Source organism: Gymnogyps californianus, chromosome 8 (genome assembly GCF_018139145.2).
Source record: "Gymnogyps californianus isolate 813 chromosome 8, ASM1813914v2, whole genome shotgun sequence".
NCBI lineage: Eukaryota > Metazoa > Chordata > Aves > Accipitriformes > Cathartidae > Gymnogyps > Gymnogyps californianus.
Window position 1 is genome coordinate 23,012,561 of NC_059478.1, and position 14,520 is coordinate 23,027,080.

Below are 14,520 nucleotides of genomic sequence, written 5' to 3' on the forward strand. Positions count from 1 at the left end.
TTTCAGTTATGATTTTAGTAATTTTTTTATTATTATTTTTCACATGCTGACTTCCATAGCTACCGTAAAGTCTTTGTCCAGGTAGTATTTGAAGTAGTGGAAATATTATTAAAAACATGCATTTTGTTACTATGTTACTGAATTGATAATATTGTAAATTTTAATAAAAGTTGTGGCAAAAAGCCTGTACAGTCTCTATTGTAAACTGGCTACTGAAGCCACACCTAAATGAGTCAGTAGAGTATGTCTTCAGGCAGAATTTTTTTTTTTTTTTAAGTTTAGACACAAAATAATTTTGTTTATCTAAAGCGTTTGCTTCAGGTAAAACCACAGAAAATGCTTTTTTGTTGATGATGATTTTAGGGGAAATCTAGCCTTTCTCATAGTTGTTCTTTACATATGGTAGCATGAATGAAAACAAAAATAAATTTAGAATTTAGGGCTCTCCAGGGAATACAGCAGGCAGAACCAAGCAGCAAAACAGAGGATGTGTAACACAACATGAAGTGATTCTGTGTAAGGATGCATATTTAAGCAGAAAATGGTCTTAACACTGTTAAATTTTTTTTTTCTTTTAGCTCAACAAAAACTTCCCTTTTATAACTTTTTTTTTTTCTGTAACTATCTATTGTTGGAATTTTCTTCTCAAGAATGCAAATGCTTTTTCTTTTTTTCTTTCAGAAATATGTAAATACAAAATCCAAAACACCACCTATAAAATACCTACAAACAAAATTATTGAGATGGTAAAGTAATTAGTGGAGCAACTTCTGAGTGTTGTGCTGAGCCAACTCGCATCCAGTCCAGGATGGTTTGTTAGGTTTGGGCCATACTGTGGAAGTTGACCCTACTGAACCTAAGCTGGCTTTAGGAAAATTCTCTCTGCTTGTCCAGGGCTTACTGTGCAGCCACCCGAGTAATTCCACACAACCAGCCAGTCTAATACGGCTTCCCTTGAGTCAGAACAAATAAGCCTGAGCTGAACTCTGGAGATGAAGTCAGCTATAATCTTCCTCGTCCTGCATGCCCTTTTTAAGAGCCAGTGTAGATCTAGAGCTCTGGCCAAGAACATAAGCCCTGTTCTAACTGCAGTGTTGGGTAGCAGCAGTAATAGCTTGCTAATGCTGTTCTTGGGGCATGGTGTAAAGATACCGGAGTAGCTGTCACAGAACTAACTTAGATGTCCTAAGGATCAACTTCTCGATTGTGCTGAGTTGTAAAGAGTGAACTTTATTAATCTTTTGTCAGAAAAAAAGTCACATTTAATTTGCTCTAATAATAGGAGAAGCAATTAAGCTATGTCATAGATTGAGATAGGTGGAAACAGCGATGCTGCCACTGAAAGCATGAGCCATGTAACAGCTTCATGAAAGCTGGACCTTGTGGTCTTGGCAGTTCTCTGTGCTGAGGTTTTAGTGACGTGGAGGGATATAAAGCATCTCAGCTTCTGATTTTGTAGAAAGTACTGACTTGGGGAGGGGGGCTGATCTAGTATTTTTTGGCTTGTCCCATTGTAACATGCTGAAAAGCTGTCATTAACACCATTTTCCCTTTATCAGAGTTGTGGGTTGTTTTGGTTTTTGGTTTTTTTTTTTCTACCAACATTGATGAGGCCAGAGAAATTGTTATTGCCCTATAAATGAGTAATACTCAAGGCTGCCCATAATAAATACAACTACCAATTATTGGTACAAGATAGATGCTGTAGCACAGAGGAAACTGCAGCCACAAGACTTAGGAATGTGATATAGTTTGGATAGGCTATATGAGGAGCAAGGGAGACTGGAAGTGAAAATGTATCGGAGAAAGCAATGTGGTGCCGCTAGGCAGGAGCATATTCCTTTATACTTAGGAATTATTTAAAAGCTGCTATAGGATACTGTGGGGAAGGGGCTGCAGGATAGCATGAGTGGATGAAAAAGATTTTGAACTGTGGGCACAACAGAGTGGATGTGGAGCCCCAGCCAGCTTCAAACAAAGCAGGTTTCTCCAGGTTTAAATGTAAATTCTCTTGGGGGGAGGTCTTAGTAGACCTGCTTGATCTCAGGCCTTACTACACATGGACTGCTTTTTTCTTCTTTGCATATTGTTAATTTTCCTCTGGAAGGTTAGCTGAGCCAAACTACCCTGTAGATACACAATGGCTGGATTCAATCCAGGGAAAAGCAGGGGGCATGCAGAGGTGGGGCAAGAGCCTCGGGGAGTATCCCTTTCATTAGCAGGAACCATTACCTGAAACATCACACCACTAACAACAGTTGCTCTTTGTTATCATCCCATCACTAGACATTATTGCTTCTTAGGCAAGATGGCAGAACATAATATTTAAGTCCCCCTCAGTGAATTCAAGGCAAATCCTGGTGTAGGGTGTGGTTAGACAATACAGTTCGACTGGTTTAATCCTGTTGCCAAAAAGTTACTGCTGCCAAAAGAGGATTGTCTTGTTCCTCCCTTCTACTGGCAACACTCCCTCAACCCCATCTCACATGCTAGCTCTCTTGTCCATCTCCACGGTGAGTCCATGCAGCTTATTTTCTAGCTAAAAACTAACACACCAGAAACAGGAACAGTTTCTTGGTGGTTTAGGAAGTCCGACTGGTTTACAATGTGTGTAGATGAGCACCAGAGTGGGCGGTGGGAAAGACTGTGGGGCAGGGAAGAATGGGGGAAAGAGTGCTGCCTCGTGTCAGCAAGCCATCGGATTAGGTCAGCTCTGTTGCTCAACTGCACCCTTAAACGGCCATGGGAATTGGGGGGGGGGGGGGGGGGGGGGGGGATATAAAAAAACCCAGTTGATTTTGCACTGAAGCAGCTGAGAAAACCCCTCAGTTCTACTGTGAAAGCACTAACGCTTGTCTGAAATGCAATAATATCTTCAGCCACTGCAGCTGTTTAGCTAAGCGAACATATTTCCAAATGGATTGCAATTCACAATATTTTAGTGCTTACAGGTGCTTCTGCAATAACGCAAAAAGCACCATTCCTCTTTCAGATTCGGGCACACAGACAGAAGACTGCATGAGAACAGTGGCATAGATTCAAGAAAAAAATTTCCTTCCCTCTCGTTGGATTTCAGTTGTTTTGAATCTGATCACAGGAGAAGACTTCCAAGTCAGCAAGACACAGGGAAAAGTGAGATCTGCTTGGGAAAGTGGAAAAGCTACTGAGGTTTTTCTGCAGACTCTGGCATTGCAGAATGAGTGTCTGTGTGACTAGACTTGCAATTTGGGCAATTATGATTTTATTAAATCTGCTTTCTTTACAAAAGTATCAATCAGTTGAATTACCGTACAGTCAGTAACTCCTTTTTAAAAGGAACTGAAAATATTCTTCAGCACTTCATCTTCTGTTACAGAAAACTGTTTTAGCTTAGGATTTTCCAGCAATTTGGAAAGTTGTTAATTGTTCTTAATGGAAAGGTTCTTATATTTCAAAACAATTTAACAGAAAACTGGAGTCTTTTGTGTTTCTTGACTACACGAAGCTCTTCCAGATGGCATTGTAACTGTGGTATATCAGGAAAAAAACAATGAGAGGTTACAAGGATAGTAAGAGATACACAGTAGTTCCTCTCCCTCTGTAGGAGTACAAAGGTAAATAATCTCCTATTAGAGCAGGCTGCGTGCGTTAAATAGTAACTCTTGGTGATTGCATACACGTCAGCAGAGAACCAGGCACGATCAAAACCAAGAAATTTGAAAGCGCGATTGGTTAATTTTTAGCCATAATCTAGAGGGCTGGAGTACCCCGCGGTGCCTGTTCCTGAGGCACTGCTTTACGGGAGAAAGTCAGGGGAGAGCGCTGAAAATTGTTCAGGAGCCGCGAACAAAACAGCCCCACTTTTGGGGCACGAAACTGGCTGCGGAGGCAGGCGCGGGGACTTCTAGAGGCAGGAACCGCCTCGTACGGCCTGGGAAGCAGCACTTCCAGTCGGCAGAACACTGCCCCTGAGCCGTGCTCCCCGTTCCCCTTCCTAACCGCAGCAAACCTGCAAGTCACCAGGCGCTGGCCGGCTGCTACCGCTGCCGGCGGCGGCGGCGCGGCTCGGCGCCAGAGCTGGCCCGCCGGAGGCGGCGGCAGCCGGGACGGCCGCGGCGCTGCCCGGCACGGCGGGAGCACCCACAGCCGCCGGGTGCCGCTTCGGGCCGCGCCGCCCTCTTCCTCCTCCCGCCTCAGCCGCCCGCCCTGGCCGGGCACGCGGAGCTCCGTCCCCGTCCCTCAGGGCGCCCCGCCAGACACCTGCCCCCGCGCACGGGGGCACGTCCCGACCCCCGGCCACCTCGCAGGGCCGGGCCGGCCCTCCCCTCGGGGCATGCCGGAGCGCGGCGCCGCTCGGCCCCCACCCCCGCCCGGGGCGGGGGGGGCAGCGGGCCGCCCCCCGGCCGCTGGCCGCGGGCAGGCCGGGCCGGCCGCCTCCGCCCTCTGCCAGCAGGCGGAGCTGCAGGGAGCGGGTCCCCGCCGCAGCGGCTGGAGGGGGAGGGGAAGGAAGCGGAAGGAGCCGCCGCCGCGCTGAGGGGAGCAGGCGCTGTGCGGAGCCGCCGCTGCCTGGTGCGGGCAGCACGGAGGGAGCGAGCCGCGCACGGGGCTGCGCGGGCCGGCCGCGCCCGCCGCGCCGAGGAGCGGGCGCCAGGTGAGGGCTCGGGCCCGGGCGCGGGCCCGGCCCCGGGGGAAGGGGGACCCGGATGGTGCCGAGTTCGGAACCCGCGAGGGGAGGGGGAAGGAGGGGAAGGAGGAGGAGGAGGAGGAGGAGGGAATGAGAGGGGGGAAGCCCCCACGTGACCAGCGCGTGCGGGGAGGAGGTGGCGGCTCGCGCGCCCTGTTCGAATCAGCTGGCCCGCAGCGGCGCCTCGTGCGCGTGCGCGCCGGCCCCGCCCTCCCCGCTCCCCCTCCCTAGCGTTACGTGTGCGTGTGTGTGTCCATGCGCGCGCCCGGCCTGACACGGCGGGGCCGGGGACACGTGCGCGGCGCCGCGGCCGCCATGTTGGGTCTGAGCTGAGGGCGGGCGGTGCGCGTGCGCGCGCGCGCGGGGCCGGGCCGGGTCGCGGCGGGGGGGGCGGGGGGGGGTTTGGGGGTGGGGGCAGCGGCGTGCGGGGGGGAAGGAAATCTCGCGAGGTCGCGCGGTCCCTGCGGGAGCGGGCCGGCTGCGGGATGGCGGCGCAGCGCTGAGCGTGCTGGGTAATGGTAACGGGGGCCTGGGGGGCGGGGACCCTGGGACCAGCCTCCTCCCCGCCATCGTGCCCCGGGCCACACGGGGAGCGGGGCGGGGTTGGGCGCCCCGGGGAAGCGCGACTGGCTCCGCTCCGCTCCCTCCTCCCCCCCGCCCCGGCCCTGCCCCGCCTCACCTCAGATCACCTCACGCCAGCCCCTCGCAGTGCCCGGGCCGCGCCGCGGCAGCCCCCACCTCGCCTCTGCCTCTCCGGAGGAGCGCCGGCTGCAGCTTCGTGGCCCGTCCTGTGTCCTATTGCTTGCTCCGCGCTTCTCCCCCCCCCCCCCGCCGCTGCACCGCCTCTGCCCTTGCGTCCGGGGCCCTCCAGCCGCGGGTGCCGGGTTTGCGGGCAGGGCTGCTGGCGCCGTCCTGGGGTGGGCGGCGTGCCCCGCAGAGCCCATTGGTGTGCCCCTTGATTGTCCCCCACTGTCCCGCCATATCACCTGCTGGACAGGGTGCCCAACTTCGCAGCCCTAATTTGGCTGTGCCTCTGACTGCTCCAGTGCTGCTCTCGCAGCTTCCAGTCTGTGTTAACATCCCGAGGTCCTTTGGCCCTTCCTCGACCAACGTGCGGCCTTGGGCCATGCCCTTGCCCCCGACAAGCACGTCATGGTGTTTTTCTGTCTCAGCTTGCTTTTCACACCTGTCCCATGCTGTTGCTTCTGTACTCATTCAGGTTTCTGCTGTTGAACCCAAACTGCTCCTGCCCTGTGGGAGTGCTGATGTTTAAGGATGCAGGGGTCCAAAAAGAGAGATATTTAACATCACAAATCTGTTCTCTCTTGAGGCTATATGTCCCATTATATTCCAAACTTGTAAAATACATTTCTGTTTTCTCTTGTATTTGGAAAAATAATTCCAGTAGTATACAAGTATCCTAGCTCAGCAATATCCCCTTTGTCTCCTAGTCCTGATCTCTCTTAAGGGAGAGCATATGGTTCTGCTTCTTCCTTATGGTGTCTTGTATTCCGTCCCTGATTATCCAGGAACGCTAGCAGTTTTTGTAGTCTTGGAGTGTAACTCTGCATTTTACTAATCTGGTTTTAGGCAGCCACATAACTGATACTAAATTTTTATAAAATAATATGTTCTTTAGGCTTTGAAGTTCCAAGCTTTATTTTGGAAATATGTTTGCAGTTATTATTAAACAAATTGTAGTAGCTCGTCAGTGGTTGTACATATATTTGCATGTTTTCCATTGATACTGTCATTATTACTGTACTAATAACATAGTGATCGTTTACTGAGGCTTTTAAGGAGAAGCTCTAAGTGTACTCTGTGTTTCATATTAAATACTAACTTGTGCAACCTTTTGAGAATATGCTTTTTGGGTGTATTTCTAACCTGTGGTTAGATATTTTGCTCCCCACCCCCCAGCTGCTACAAGGACTGGTGATCCAGTAGGGACTGCTAGGTTTGGAGTTAGCAAAATTTGATTCTTTTCATAAGCAAGTATAACTTTCCAGAAAATAAGTTGACAAGTTACTGTTGCAGTTTGTTTTCAAGTATCTTTTAATCTTACTGTACTGTCTTTCAGATTCATAATATTTGTATTTGCTTAATCAGTAGTGGAAAAAAGTTTATTTAAGGAAAAAAAGATGGTGTGTGTTAAACAGTAGGGGAGAAAAATGCAGTTCTTTTAAAGTAAAGAATATGTGGTAAAATGTTAAAAAAAAATAGCTATCAGGTGAAATTTTCACCCAATTGAAAGTCCCATTGCCTTAGAAGGGGTTAGCAGTTAGTAATTTACTTTAACATGTGACTACTAGCAAGTCATTCAGAACGTGGACAACTTTGGTTGCAGGCTTTCTCCAGCACTGTCATGCTTATTTCGTAAAAACATTCTATGTCTTGAATTTACAGTAAGACTTTTTGTGAAGGACTGTTACAGAGCACAACAGTGTGTGTCAGTAAGGAGCTGCAGTTATGACCTTAAATTGAAATAGGTGATAATTTATGTGTCTAGTTATTTAGTCCAATATAGGTAGTTGTTGCAATTCTCAGTTGTACCACTATTAACTGAAACGATTTTTCCTTTGCATTGCATACTCCAAGTGTATAATTACTAAGAGATAGGCTGTATTAAATAGCTTAGTTACCAAGCTATTTAGTCATGAAGTTCAATCATACGTTTTGTCTCATAATTCATAACATTTCTGGAAAAAGAGAAATAGCGAATAGGATTTTTGAGCTCAGTGTTATTACAGATTTAATGTGCAAAAATAACTAGACCTCTGTTTCACAAAATTTGGGAATGTATCGTAGTATGGGCTTCTGTTCTACAGCTGAACAGCACGTGACTGCTCTGATATTTATCAGTGTTTCTCACATACTTATGTGCTGAGATTCCAGTCTGCTCTCCATAGTCTCATACAGAATGAAGGCTTTACTCTCCCAGTTTTTCCAAGAGACTTAAAGATTTTGTTTGTTTGTTTGTTTCTGGTTCTTCCAGATCATTCTAGGTACTTTGATTAGGTTTACTTCTGGTCAGTACGAGTTGTCTAGTTGATACAAGGTGGAAAGACCGTTACTCTGCTCTTTTACCACTTTGTTGGATAAAGGAAATAAGAAATGTTTTCTTAATGTTTCTAAAAGTACTCGGGAAGTTGGAACAGAAGTCTTTGCAGTCTGCCCTACTTCCAGTTGTGGGGTTTTTCTTGTTTTTTAAGTTAGTCTTTCACATTTGAACAGCTCTCTTTATGGCTAATCTGTTGGGGTTTGCTTTGTTTTGGTTTTCCCAAAAATGTAAGTCTTTGCATTGTGTGGGAACTGACGATACAGGTCTCTCCGGTCATAAAGAACCAGATTTGTGAGAGAGAATTTTTTTTTCAAGTATTCAGCAGTTGCTTATATCCATAGATTTACGTTGCACTCACAGTTCTGGAAATGCAGTACTGTAAGACCCATTGTTCCCTTTCTTTAAGGTTGGTTTAAACGTACTTAGATTATTCCAGACAGATATTTGTAGAACTTGTCCTTAAAAACCTTGAACAAGAAAAATTCTGCCACCTCTGTAGGCGGGAGTGAAGTTGCAGAAAGTGAGAAACTTTCTCGCTTCTGTAGTGAGGAAGTTGGGGTTTTTTAGTTTCCAAATTAAGTGTTCTTTGCTGGAAATCAAGCTGCTGATTATAAGAACTTGCTTCTGGTAAACTTTACACTCTAGCACTTAAGGGTATATTGGTTCTAGTTTTAAGAACATTGTAAATATGGTTTCTGCTTCAAAAACTGCCTTGGTTGTAGAAGAACCATCATGAGAGTTTATTTTAGTTTTGTGAAAATCTGTCTGTTGGAGTAACTCGTAAAAGACACTGAAGAAATGCAGAGCTGAACATTAAATCGTGTGTTCTCTTTCTTATTGGACACTGTTTTTCCAACAAAAAGACTTTTAAAAAGATTCTCTGATTAACTGCAGCTTTGTAATCAAAATACTCGGTTTTGGTTTTGTAGCATAGTAGCTTGATAATTTGTACAGTTTGTGTTCAAAATATGTGTATTAGTTAACAGTTTGCATTTAACTACTTTCCCTTATACAGACAATTTGTCGTACAAGAGTTTTTTATATCTGCAGACAAAAAGCTTAGTAGCTTAACTTACAATAACTGTTCTTTAAAGTTACTTTAATGTTTTGATGCTTATAATTAATTCAGTTAAACATAGAAATACAGAAAGGTCAGCTAGTCCAATCCTCTGCCCTTTGGAAGTACACCGAGATCATTCCCTCTGATGACAAAGTTCCTCTTTGTGTTGCTTGTTTCAGCAGCTCATCACCCCATGGTTAAAGTTTTACCTGATACACAATTTAAGTATTTTTGCTTTGCATTAAGCTGATTGCTTTGTGTCTTGTTGCTTCAGAAAACAGATGATTCTCCTTGTAGTGATGTTTTATCTATTAGATTGCCATTAGCTGCTCTCCATTTTTTCTGGTCTATTGAACTTCATCGTAGGACATAGGAATATGAATGTTGGCAAGATAGACAATTTGATTGTCCAGGATTCTAAAGACGTTTTTACTAGTTCAGATTTAAATACAGTATTTAAACACAAATATTTGTTTTGATTAGTGGGTGCACATGTGCCAGACAAACTAGTAGTAAGAAGGGTAAAAGCTTACCTTTTAGAGAATACGTCGGTAGTAGAGCAATGGGAATCTGTCAGTCTCTTACACCTTTGTCATGAGAAATACCTGATTTGTGTCCCTAAAATATAGTGGTTTGAACTTTGTTTAAAACGCCTATTTTAGTTAGAAAATTTAAAAGTCAAAAAGGAAATGAGTGTTCTTGAGAGTTTGCCTGTTGGTACATAAATGGTAACATCCTGCTTTTTGTTGTTTTTGCTTTACTGGCGTGTGTGTGTATATATACGTGTACATAAGATCTGAATTTTTCAAAGCTAGGGTTTTTTTTTTGTGAATTGAAGTGTCTCTGTAGTATCTCTAGTATAGGAAAGAAAAACAGGGATATAGCCCAAATTCAAAATTGGAGGAGCTGTGCAACTGGGTTACTGTGCCACATACAAATACATTAAAGGGGGAGAAGAGTGGTAAAGCCTCCCCTGTATATTTGTGTTTGAAAGATACTCTGCCTGTACAGTAGTGTGGAAGTTAGGAATTTTATCTCCACAGCTAAAGAATCTAGAAACATCAAAAATAGATACTGCCAGAGAAGATTTGCCATGCTGATTAGTTACTTATTAATTAAATGCTTTAAGGACATTTCAAATTGGAGGCATGCATTGAGTAGAATTGTGCAGGTGTATTTTCTGAATTTAATCCTGTTTAGTCTTTCAGTTTGTCACCTGGGTGATAGAACAAAGCAGATTTACTGACTGCCTGGACAGTACAAATCTGGGAGGGAATACAAGCATTAGAGTGTGAAATGGTCCTGACAAATTGGATGAATGACCTGAACTATATGGGATGCAGTTCGGTAAAGAGAAACACAAAATAATACATTTGGGTAGCAACAATAAACTTAAATATGAGAAACAGCTGGCTGGGCAACAGTTCTGCAAATAAGCAGCTGTATCACAAAATGAACACAAAGGAGTCATGACAGCTCTATAAAAAACCAAGAGTCATACTGGGATGTATGAACAGGATTGTTGGTGCATGTAAGAGATGAAATTCTTCTGCAGTACTCAGTGTAAGGCCTCAGATGATGTACTGTCTCAATTTTTGTTACTCTGCTTCAAACAGATTCAGACCAATTGAAGAGTATTTAGGGGAGAGTTGCAATAATGACCTTTAAGGAAGGACTGAAAGAATTGCACTTGTTTAGTCTATAGTAGAGATGGGAAGACATAATAATAGGCTTCAAATATGGTAAAGGTTGCTACAGAGAAGAAAGTAATAAACTGTCCTCTCTAGGTAGGATAAGAAATAATGGTCCTAAAGAGCACAAAAGGAGATTTTGATGTTAGGAAAAACTTTCCAGCTGTGTGGATAGATAATCACAGGGTTAAATATCTGAGGGAGGTAATGGGATATCTATTGCTGAAAGCGCTCTAGAAAAGGTTAAATAACTTCCTTTTAGAGGTGATTTAGGTATAGTTGGTCTGTCCTTGGCACAGGAGGTGGGATGACTTGTCAGCGTTACATCTCTCCACATTCTTATGATTTCTGTAATTTTGCTGGCCATGATTTAAAAAAACAAAACAAAACTTCATGATGAAGCAAAAAAATTAGTGATGTGACAGTTTGTAAGAGTTAGTTTAAAAAAAAAAAATCAAATATATTCATTAAAGGTTTTTTTATAAAGCATTTATTAAAGCCTTCTGTAATGTAATATTGAAAATAACTTTAATAAAGTCTTCATTGTAGATTCAATATCTTTGATTTACCTTTATGTATTTTTTATGATGAAATAAACTGAGCTAGAGCCGGAGTTTTTCAGGAGACTTTGTTGAGGAGAAACAAAGTTCAAAAGATTAAATCTAGGGAGCCAGGGAATCAGGTGCATTCCAGGCTCTGAAACAGCAAATCATGCAACTTCACCTTCTTTCTGTAAAACAGAGATAACAGTTATTATCTGAAATGTATTTTGAGGGATAATCATCACTTGCAAAGTATCTTCAGGTTCCTGAAGAGTTATATAAATATGATGTTATTTAAAATTTATTTGTGTTCCATGAATTAGAGATAGATGTCAATCTTTCATGCCCATTGCTGTGTAGTAGTCACAATATGGAAGAGCCTGGATAGAAATGTATCCTTTCTATTACATATACTAGTTTTAAACCAAATTTCTCCTTTGAGATTTTTTTAGGTGATTTAAAAATATTTGATTAACTTGGAAGAACTAACCTTGACACAAATGAGTTGTTAAAGCTTTTTAGGGTTAAAAGTACTGGACAATTTGATAAAACTGTGTTTTGAACCAAATTCAGTTTAATGAATTATTCTGCACTACTTCTATTCAAAATCAAATGCCTGCATTCCATGTGACCTTGTTCAAGCTTTTCTGATTTTTTAAATTTGGCAAAGCTGCCTTGGGCTTAATGACAAATGAAGGATAGGCTGTGTGTCACATATGTATGTGCTCTGTAATTAGGAAAAGGGTTAAAGTGAAACAAATTCTATCACATTCTCAACATTTAAAAAGAGTGTAGAGGATTTAGATAAAATAATGCTTTCAATTTATTACTACCTAATTGTAATTAGGCTTTTAGGGCATTTTTCCATCTCACTAATGATATGATTAAACTTTATATATACTTCAGCTTCACAGGGTATCATCATTGTGTTTGTTGGAATTGATGGGAAATTGGTCACTAAACCATTGAGAAACAAAGTGTTGGTAACTGACATGGCACTGGTTTTAGATCTTAATGCAATGTTTGCTTACATAGAGTTGCAAATGCAGCAAGATGTGGTGGAAGTTAATTCTAACGGTTTCGTATACTTTATTTCAGTTAAATAAATGTGATCTCAAAGCTGCTAATGAGAATCCTATTTCTAAAAATCAGTAAGGGAAGAATGCAAACACTGTTCACTATATTAGAATGACATCAGAAAAGGAATTCGTTCCTTTCCTGAAATATTTTAAGTCTTCCAGGGATTTTCCTTATGTGTATCACTGCAGTACAGAGGCTTTTTTGTAGAGTATTATAAAGGGGTCACAGTATCTCATGCAGTAAGGGCACAAAGGCTTAAGTCTTAGGCAGAGATAGATGCACCTATTCCCTAAGCTCCACCTGGAGAGCTGTAACTGAGAAGAAATTGTCAGATGGAACCGTCTGAAAAAGGCTGTTTTAACCTGGAGTTTGGAGAAACGTTTCTTGCAGAGTGGACTGGGGGAGTGTATAGGCAGTGACTGACTAAGACTTGGAGTGGGAATCTATTAACATAACAACAGATGCTGGGGTTTGTTTGCTTGTTTTTTTCTGTTTCCAAGTATATAAAACTTCTGTGGCAACTTTAAAAATTGTATTTCATTAATCATTCTAAAGTTAGAATGTATTGATACGTGTTTTCTCTTCCACATGCTATCTTCTTTTCATTTACTTGCACTTTCCCTGTACATGTCTCTGAAAATCAGAGTATAACTAGCAGCAAGTTTTACTGGTTAGGTATACATGATTATATTGCTTTTGTTAGTAACTACTCTGTCTAAATTGTCACTTGAAAAGATTTGACAATGTTTCTGTGCTTTGCTATGCTGCCAGCACTGTTCTTCGGGTATTTCCTCAAAAGCTAGGCTTCAGGAGAAAGGAAGCTAACCAGATGTTCTCAGTTCTTTTCAATCCTCAGTCTGCAACTTTTCTGTATTTTTTTTTAAATTTACTTTGCCCTGGAAAAATAGGCAAAATAGAAAGCCACTACAGCTTATAATTTTTTTTTAAACTAGTTTTCTATTTTTAGCAGAATCATGGTGTTTATTGCATCAATTTTCTGGGAATTCTGCTATATCCAGTGTATTGCAAAAAATGCAGAAAGGCTGAAAAGATCATTATTCACAGTATCATTGTGGAGGCTGCAGTAATGCAATTACTTTTCATATATGCTTGCATAGTTTTAAATCTATCTGTGAGGAAGTGGTTTCTAACAGAACAAAGTGTAGTTATCTCATTTCTCTTCAGTGAGGTCAGCTGAGAATTTCTCTGGATCATATAATTTGGAATCCACTGATCCTTTAAGAGGATTCCTAAGATATTTCAGATGGAAAAGGTTCTTCACATAGCTGCCATCTCACAGCCAGTGCTGAAAAGGACAATGAGAAGCATTTACTCTTTGTATGATGTCCTAGTGCAAATAAAGCTTCCCACTCCCCCGCCCTAAGTGAAGTCTGTCTTTTTCGTACTTCTTTTCCTACTTTACAGTTCAAGACATTGTAGATGCTAAGTCTTATCTCAGTGTGGTTCTTGACATGTAGTTTGAAGGTCTTAGCTGTTGAACCAAAGAGAATTTTGCAAATCCTCAGGAATCCTCTATATTTTATTCTCATAAATGGATTGCTTTATGGAGTACAGTTTGCTGTCAGGACCATTGAAATTATCCAAGTGTATAAGTGTAAAGGAACGGATTTCGTGATGTTAAGATCTAGACAGTCTGTTGTTGTTGTTGTTGTTGTTTCATGACTACCCCTCAAAAAAACCCCACACCAACGATACATGTAATTCATTTCTGGTTAATATTTGTGAATTTCAGTTATGTCACTCATGATCTGAAAATATCCCTGCTTGATTACAGCCCAGAAGTGGTTTTATTGAAACTCCCTATATTGCATGAAGGGTTATTTTTTTTTCTCCTATCGAAATTCTGAATGTGGAGAGGGAATCTTTTGCAAGGATATGAAGGTAAAGGCAGGCCAGTTGATGTCATTTTATCCAGTGTGACTCATGTCTCGTTGATTTTCCACTTGAGAGGTAACTGGTGATGAGACCTTTGTGTCCTGCTTTTGGGGTATAGCTCATAATTGAATTTAGTTGCAGTTAGATCAACTGCCTTTTTTAAACACTCGTTAGACTGTTGTATGTCTGTATTTACTTGGCCCAAGAAATCCTCCCAAAGAAACCATCCCAAAAGGTCAGGAGATTCTCCATGAGAAACAGGAGAGCCCTGGAGAAGCTTACTGTGTAATATCCTTGTTACCATTTTCAGTTTTGATTCATGTGTCACTATAGCTTTTTTATATGACTTGTGCCAAATAATCATGTCGATGTTTCTTCTCATCCTATCCATTCTGTCAATAGGCGTGATTTGCAGAAGTGGCATGAGCTAGAATTTAAGTTCTGTTTGCTTATCCTCCCTTAAATGTGTCCTTTACTATGTGTGGGCTGTAGTTACAGCTTCCCTAGTTGGTTAGCTCTTGCTACTG

At 42.6% G+C, this 14,520-nt stretch overlaps 1 protein-coding gene across 2 annotated transcripts in view; it reads left to right on the plus strand.

The window, feature by feature from the left end:
* Positions 1–4,568: 4,568 nt before the first annotated feature.
* ZZZ3 (zinc finger ZZ-type containing 3) overlaps positions 4,569–14,520 on the plus strand; it is a 63,601-nt gene continuing 53,649 nt past the window's right edge. For both annotated transcript variants that reach the window (XM_050901185.1, XM_050901186.1), the window contains exon 1: positions 4,569–4,630. The gene's annotated coding sequence lies outside the window, so the exon portion shown is untranslated. The remainder of the gene's footprint in view (positions 4,631–14,520) is intronic.